The sequence below is a fragment of the Macaca thibetana genome, chromosome 5 (assembly GCF_024542745.1).
Source record: "Macaca thibetana thibetana isolate TM-01 chromosome 5, ASM2454274v1, whole genome shotgun sequence".
NCBI lineage: Eukaryota > Metazoa > Chordata > Mammalia > Primates > Cercopithecidae > Macaca > Macaca thibetana.
Genome location: NC_065582.1, coordinates 20,185,970 through 20,193,466, shown reverse-complemented (window position 1 = coordinate 20,193,466; position 7,497 = coordinate 20,185,970). Strand labels below are relative to the sequence as shown.

The 7,497-nt window shown below is 42.4% G+C and overlaps 1 pseudogene; it reads right to left on the bottom strand.

Annotated features, from left to right (window-relative positions):
* Positions 1 to 987: 987 nt before the first annotated feature.
* On the bottom strand, positions 988 to 1,827 carry LOC126954491 (prostaglandin E synthase 3-like; annotated as a pseudogene).
* Between the last annotated feature and the right edge of the window lie 5,670 nt (positions 1,828 to 7,497).

The window sequence follows — 7,497 nt, the reverse complement described above, 5'->3', positions numbered from 1 at the left end:
ATACCCTCTTCCACTCTGAATATTATGAACAATATTATAGGGGAATGTTCACTACCTGCGATATTAAAAGTAATATCCTCCTCTCCCCCCGTGGATATTACGAACAATATCACAGTGTTGTGTACACCCCCTGCGATATTGGGAATAATTTTATCCTCTCCCCCCACTCGATATTATGAAAAATATCACAGGAAGGTGTACATTCCCTGCAATATTGGCAGTTATATCATCCTCTGTTCTCGTTAATATGATGAAGAATATCACATGGGTGTGTACACCTCCTGTGATATTGGGAGCAATATCATCCTATATCCCCCAGGAAATTAGGAACCATATCACAGGGGAATGTACATACCCTGCAATATTGGGAGTAGTATCATCTTACCCTCCCTTGCTCTTTACAAATAATATCACAAGGGGCTGTACACCCTCTGCAACATTGGGAGTAACATCATCCTCTCCTTTTCTTGATATTGGCACCCCCTGCGATATTGGCAGAAATATCATCCTCTCCTTCTCTGGATATTATGAACAATATCATAGGGGCGTGTACACCCCCTTCGATATTGGGAGTTATATCATCCTCTCCTCCCACAGGATATTACGAAAAATGTTACAGAAGGCATACACACAGGGTGTTTACGATATTGGGAGTAATATCATCTTTCCCCTCCCTGGATATTATGAACAATATCACGGGGGGAGGGGTACATCCCCTGCGATATTGAGAGTAATGCCATCCTCTCCCTTCCTGAATATTATGAACAATATCACAGGGGGGTGTACACCCCTCCTGTATGGGGGGTAATATTATCTTCTCCCCCCCGGATATTTCGAACAATATCACAGAGGAACGTACGCACCCTGCGATATGGAGACTAATGTCATCCTCTCCCTCCCTGAATATTACGAATAATATCACAGGGGGGGTGTGCACTCCCTATGATATGGGGAGTAATGTCATTCTCTCTCCTATAAACTAAAATTTTGTTCTCTTTACCTAAGCTGAGAGCTTCCTATCATGTCAGTATCTATGTTATGAAGAAAAGGAGACTTAGGTGAAATGTTTTTATTTATCACAACTGCTGCATCAGTTGCCTAGGACCTCAAGAGTTTCACTAAAGTCTGGGAAATGTTCACGCATAAGGTTATTGCCTTAGCTGACGTAAAATGGTACATATCAACCCTTAGTGAAGCGTTTTAAAAAATAAACAGGTTGAAAAACGGGTTAAAGTAGGCAAATACAGCATCTGCCTTTAGGGTTATCAACTCAGGAATTCTCTCAATTATGAAATCTTGGAGAGAAGTTATTTTCTTTCTCAAAATCCAGGTAATGACAATATTTCTTACTCCAGATCTGGCATTTTTCATCATCACTGTCTTGTGAATCATCATTTGCTTCATCTACTTCTGGTAAATCTACATCCTCATCACCACCCATGTTGTTCATCATCTCGGAGAAACTATCAAAATTAGACCTGTCTTCATCTGAACCATCTTCCCAGTCTTTCCAATTATTCAAGTCCACACTAAGACAATTCAGCTTTGCCCTTTCTTTTGTTAACTTTGGCCATGACTGGCCAGATTCTCCTGTTTGTAAACAATACAAAATTGATCTGTCCATTCTTTTATGCTTGGAATCATTTGGATCAATACAGTAAAAAAGATCAATTTCATTTAAGTGCTTAAAATTATCACTTTCTCCAAGACAACTGAATGTAAGGTTGGATTTTTCAAAATTTACATTAACATCCTTATATCTTCAACACAAAATTCAATGAAGACATAGTCCCTTCGATCGCACCACTTTGCAGAAGCAGGCTGCATTGTGAACGGGGCAGGTGGACACGCGAATGGGTGGGCAGGCCTCTCCGGCGGCGGCTGCTGCTGCTGGGGAGTTGGCTTCTCTCCGGTGGCGACTCTGCGTTTTCTCCCTGGTCGCCCCGGCCTTTTCTCGCTCCCCTCAGGCGATGGCGGCAGCTACAGCTGCTTCTTTATATGATTTTCTGCTTAGATCAAGGAAAATTGGCCGGATTAAATTAGCCACAGGAGGGCTCCATTGCAGTTTCTGGAAGAGAAAATTCTGCAGTCACACTTTCTGGTACACAGTTGTATCTGTGCAGTCTTCAATAGGCCACGCCTATTTATAAAGGTGAAATAAGAAGCCAGGGAGGCCGGGCACGATGGCTCACGCCTATAATCCCAGCACTTTGGAACGTCGAGGCGGGAGGATCACTTCAGGTCAGGAGTTCGAGAACAGCCTGGCCAACATGGTGAAACCCCCGTGTCAACCAAAAAAATACAAAAATTAGCCGGGTGTGGTGGTGCGCGCCTGTGATGCCAGCAACTGGGGAGGCTGAGGCAGGAGGATACCTTGAACCCAGGAGACGGAGATTGCAGTGAGCCGAGATAGCGCCACTGCATTCCAGCCTGGGCAACAAGAATGAAACTCTGACACAAAAAAAAAAAAAAAAAAAAAAAAAAAAAAAAAAAAGGCCAGGGCATGTAACTCAGGTACCTTTTGGACGTCCATTAACAGAAATTCTAGAGAACTTTCTGGAAACCTAGAGTATATTTTTGTGGGAAAAGCACAAAATTGAGACTTGAAATGATAAGCTCTGATTTGTTCACTTTTTAAATCTTAAACATTTAAAGTTTCACAGCAACAGCTTATATTCAAGATATGCCATTTATAGGTATCTAATGCATGAAAAATAGGATTATAGTGTTGTATTACCCATTATTTTTCTCTTGCCAAGCACAAAGGCTTTTATTATAATCTAATCTGTGGCCCAGATGCTGCTTGTGTTTGTTGTCATCTATAACAGCATTTCCTGTCATGTGGCTACAGGATAATAATTGTGATTACGAAAAGAAAACAGTACAGGAACTCACAGGTGAAACAGAATTGAACACAATTTTTACAGAACTCATCAGCACCTCACTGTGAATCTCTTAGATTGGCATCTCATGTGCTTTTTTTTTTTCTTTTTTTACTTGAAACATTTGCTGCTCTTTTCAGAAATCACAAACAGGGTTTCAAAAGTTATTTTTTAAAAAAAGCCTGAAGAGATAATCCAAAATTTGAGACCGTACCTACTCTGAGAAGTAGTGAAAACCACACGGAAAAATATCAAGTATTTTATGTCTAATGCTTTCAGAATTCCCTGTTGTACTTCACTGACAGAAGTTATAGGAACCCCTACAGGAATTACAGGGACAGGGACAGACCCACGAACAGCCTGCACACTCAAGTTTTGAAGTTTTAACTCATTCTCTCTCCAGCTATCTCATTGCCCTTGTTGTTTGTTGTTTTATTTGTTTCTTTCTAATTAAAAAAAAAAAAGTAGTAGTAAGGGATTCTATTCAAATACATCGGAGTTGGGGGGAATTACTAGATACTCAAAATTAGTGATGCATTTGACTATTTTTCAGGATTAAAAGCATATATGGGTAGACATTGACTTAGAGGGGGAATGCTCATGCAGGAAAGATGAAGGAGCAACACTTTGAAGTTGATTTTTGAAGAAAAACCATTAGTTTTCATCATTGTATAAGGACATCACTCTATAAATCAACAAACATAGCAATAGGCAATATACAATTTAAAAAATACAAAAAAAAAAAAAAAAAGGCATCCTTGTGGCAAAATGGCGGTTTAGATCACACTTCCTAAGGCCCACTGAAAATCATACGCAATTGTCTTTCCTGAGCACGTAAATGAATTTTTCTTCCATTTTGACAGCTCTATCCTCCAGGTCATCCAGCTTCTTTGTCCGTTAGTATTGACTACTCTTCTTCCTCTCTTAGGCGTCTTCCTTTTTGCAGCCAGCCCCCCAAACACACTAAAAGATGAAACTCAAGCAGGCTTCTCTACTGGGAAGCCTTTTTTTTTTTTTTTTTTTTTTTTTTGAGACAGTCTTCGCTCTGTCGCTCAGGCTGTCGTGTGATGGTGCTATCAACCTCGGCTCACTGCAACCTCTGCCTCCCGACTTCAGGCAATTCTCTTGCCTCAGCCTTCTGAGTAGCTGGGATTACAGGGACGCACCACCATGCTTGGCTAATTTTTGTATTTTTAGTAGAGACTGGGTTTCACCATGTTGGCCAGGCTAGTCTCGAACTCCTGGGCTCAAGTGATTCACCTGCCTCAGCCTCCCAAAGTGCTGAGATTACCGGTGTGAGCCGCTGTGCCCAGCCCCCTACTGGAGACTTTTGATGGGCTTTTTTATTTATCTGAGTTACAGAAAAGGAAAGTAACAAAGATGAACTGTGCAGATAGAGACTCTCCTCATATAGGAGTGGTCAGATCAAATCCTGCTGCCAAAATAAAGAAATAAAGAGGTGAAATGAAGACAGGGCTGAGTTTAAGAAAATCTCACGCGGTTAGCACTAGGGGAAGTGGGAGAACACAGATGGAAGCAGAACCTACTGTGCTCTTCTGTGAAAGGTGCTTAATGGCTACTCACTTTGGAGATGACTGCGTCCAAACTGCCTCATCTAATTCGTCAAGTCATCTTCCATCGGCCTGTTAAGCAGTAGCAGGCCTCCTGAGATTATTCCCTTATGTCAGAATGGGATGTTATGTTAATCCACACCATGACCATTCTGTATCTTTCTTCGCTTTGTTTCCTGGTTTATAACACTTTCCGCCTCTACCTCTTATTCTGGAAAATTCTCCCATGCTCTAGACTTGAATCTCTGATACTTCACTTCCCACTTATGTGAACTTGGACGTGTTACTTGATATTGCTATGCTTTAATTTTCTTATCTGTAACTGCAGATAATAATAGTACCTACCTCATAAGGTTGTTACAGAGGTTAAGTAATAATATGCATGTAAAACATCGATTGAGCTATTGTTACACAGCCTTTAAGATTCAAGTTCAAATCCCACTTCCAGGCCGGGTGCAGTTGCTCACCTCTGTAACCTACTTTGGGAGGCCAAGGTGGGCAGATCACCTGAAGTCGGGCCAAGTCCAGTCCAGCCAACAGGGCAAAACCCCATCTCTACTATAAATACGAAAATTAGCCAGGTGGGTGCCTGTAATCTCAGCTACTCAGGAGGCTGAGTCAGGAGAATCGCTTGAATCCTGGAGGTGGAGGTTGCAGTGAGCCGAGATCGAGCCACTGCACTCCAGCCTGGGTGACAGAGCAAGACACCGTCTCAACAAAACAAAACAAAACAAAACAAAACCCAAATCCTACTTTTTTGTAAAGTCATCTCTAATACTCCCCAGTGGAAAGGACAATTACCTTTGCGGATTTATTGTTAACACTGTCCTCATTAACAATAGGGCCCTCAGTATACATGGTATTGGGGTCTAATTGTGTACATCTTTTCTCATGTGAACCACAGGGAAATTTTTTGGATGGTAGGGAGTGTGTCTTCTTGCAGTAGCTAGCACAGTGTTCGGCATACAGCAGATATTTAATAAATAATTATTAAATCAAAAAGTCAAACGGATATTTTAATGAATTGGTTGAGTGAATCAATGATTTAGGGGGTCAAAGCCAGTTTTGCAACTCTTACTTCATTGCCCACATGAAAGGCATCAAAGTGTCTGGTATCAATTAGAATGGTTGAAGAGGATTTTTGGAGCATTCAGTCCCTGGGAGCCAGAAGCACCTAAGTGAGGGGGTGTCCAGTTGTGGGAGTGGAAAGTCAGAAATGAGAGAGAAGCCACAAGCTTCCTGTTCCTATGCAGGGTTTAGCTGAGAGGGAAGACTTCAACTTTTAATGAAGATTACAGTTTTACTTATTGCATTGGACTGGACATATTCATCACTGAACCGAGACTAATTTTTAATGATGACATCATCGGAACACTTTTTGTTATTTGAGAGTGACTAAGAGCTAAGTGATTCATCTTAGTTTTTATCTGAACAGTAGAGGAAGAACCAGCCCAAAAGAAGGATTCAAATGGCCAAGTGAGAAAACAAAGTTGTCTCCTGATTTCATCTCAGGAGCCCCACGGTTAATGTCATGGTGTCACGAGGTTGATTTAGTGTCTGTCAATCCTGGCCTATTGGACAGTAGGCGGGAATGCCTCGAATGCCAGGCAGAGGTAGAAGTGTTTGTAGGGAGAGGAATAAAAGTCATCAAAGGGAAGCAGAGGTCATGAAATGATGACCTGCTCCTGGCAGAAAGGGGATCCTGCCACATAGCCATCAGCTCACTCCCATCCAACTTTTTTTTTTGTTTTGGTTTTTGAGACAGAGTCTTTCTCTGCTGCCCAGGCTGGAGTACAGTGGTGTGATCTTGCCTCACTGCAACCTCCATCTCCTAGGTTCAAACAATTCTCATGCCTCAGCCTTGGTTAGCTCAAGTAGCTGTGATTACAGGCGCACGCCACCACATACAGCTAATTTTTGTATTTTTAGTAGAGACGAGGTTTTGCCATGTTGGCCAGGCTGGTCTCGAACTCTTGGCCTCATGTGATCCTCCTGCCTTGGCTTCTCAAAGTGCTGGGATGACAGGTGTGAGTCACTGCACCCAACCCCATCCAACTGTTTTGATTGCTGCACAGATGCGGATGCTTCTGCTGGTCATCATCTCTGCTTCTCTCCCTCTAGGGGCCTCTCACCTCCCCCCTGCAAAACTTCAACCTGAATTACTGCCCAGTTTTTCTTCTTGGGCCCCAGAGCACAAGCCGAGAGCATGCACCTGGATTCACCAGGCTCTCAGGAGAGTTCTGATTCTTTCAAATCTCTATTAGATTGTTTTTAGTGTTTCTATTGGGATGCAATTGTCAGTTGTGCTTCTGCACAAACAGAAGCCCTTTTATTCTGTGGGATATATTTCAGAGAAGTCATTGCACAGTATCTTTCACAGAATGAATTGCTCTTATAACCAGTTTGCTTACAGGTCACACCTCCAGCTGGCAAGCCTTGAGAGTTTACCATTTATAGAAGCTGCACCTGAGATCGTTTTGGACTGGTGCTTGCAAATTATTGTGTGCGAAATTATGAACTCTCACTTAAGCATTCCTTGGAATTGTCTTAGGAAGAGAGAGATGCATTTTGATGGCTGGGGAAGATAGGAATCAAGTAGACTTGTTTTTTTTATTTTTTTCTGTTTTTTTGTTTTGTTTTGTTTTGTTTTGTTTGAGACGGAGTCTTGCTCTGTTGCCCAGGCTGGAGTGCAGTGGTGCGATCTCGGCTCGCTTCTACCTCCACCTCCTGAGTTCAAGTGATTCTCCTGCCTCCTGAGTAGCTGGGATTACAGGTGTGTGCCACTGCACCTGATTAATTTTTGTATTTTTAGTAGAGACAGGGTTTCACCATCTTGGCCAGGCTGGTCTTGAACTCCTGATCTCATGATCCACCCCCGTCAGCCTCCCAAAGTGCTGGGATTACAGGCATGAGCCACCACGCCCAGCCAGACTTATTTATTTTTAACGCCCAGGGACTTGGGGTAATAAAAAATCAGGTTTGGCTATAGCGTCATAACAGCAACTGCTCCCTTGGCCACATGTAGAAAACAAACTGGGACGTTT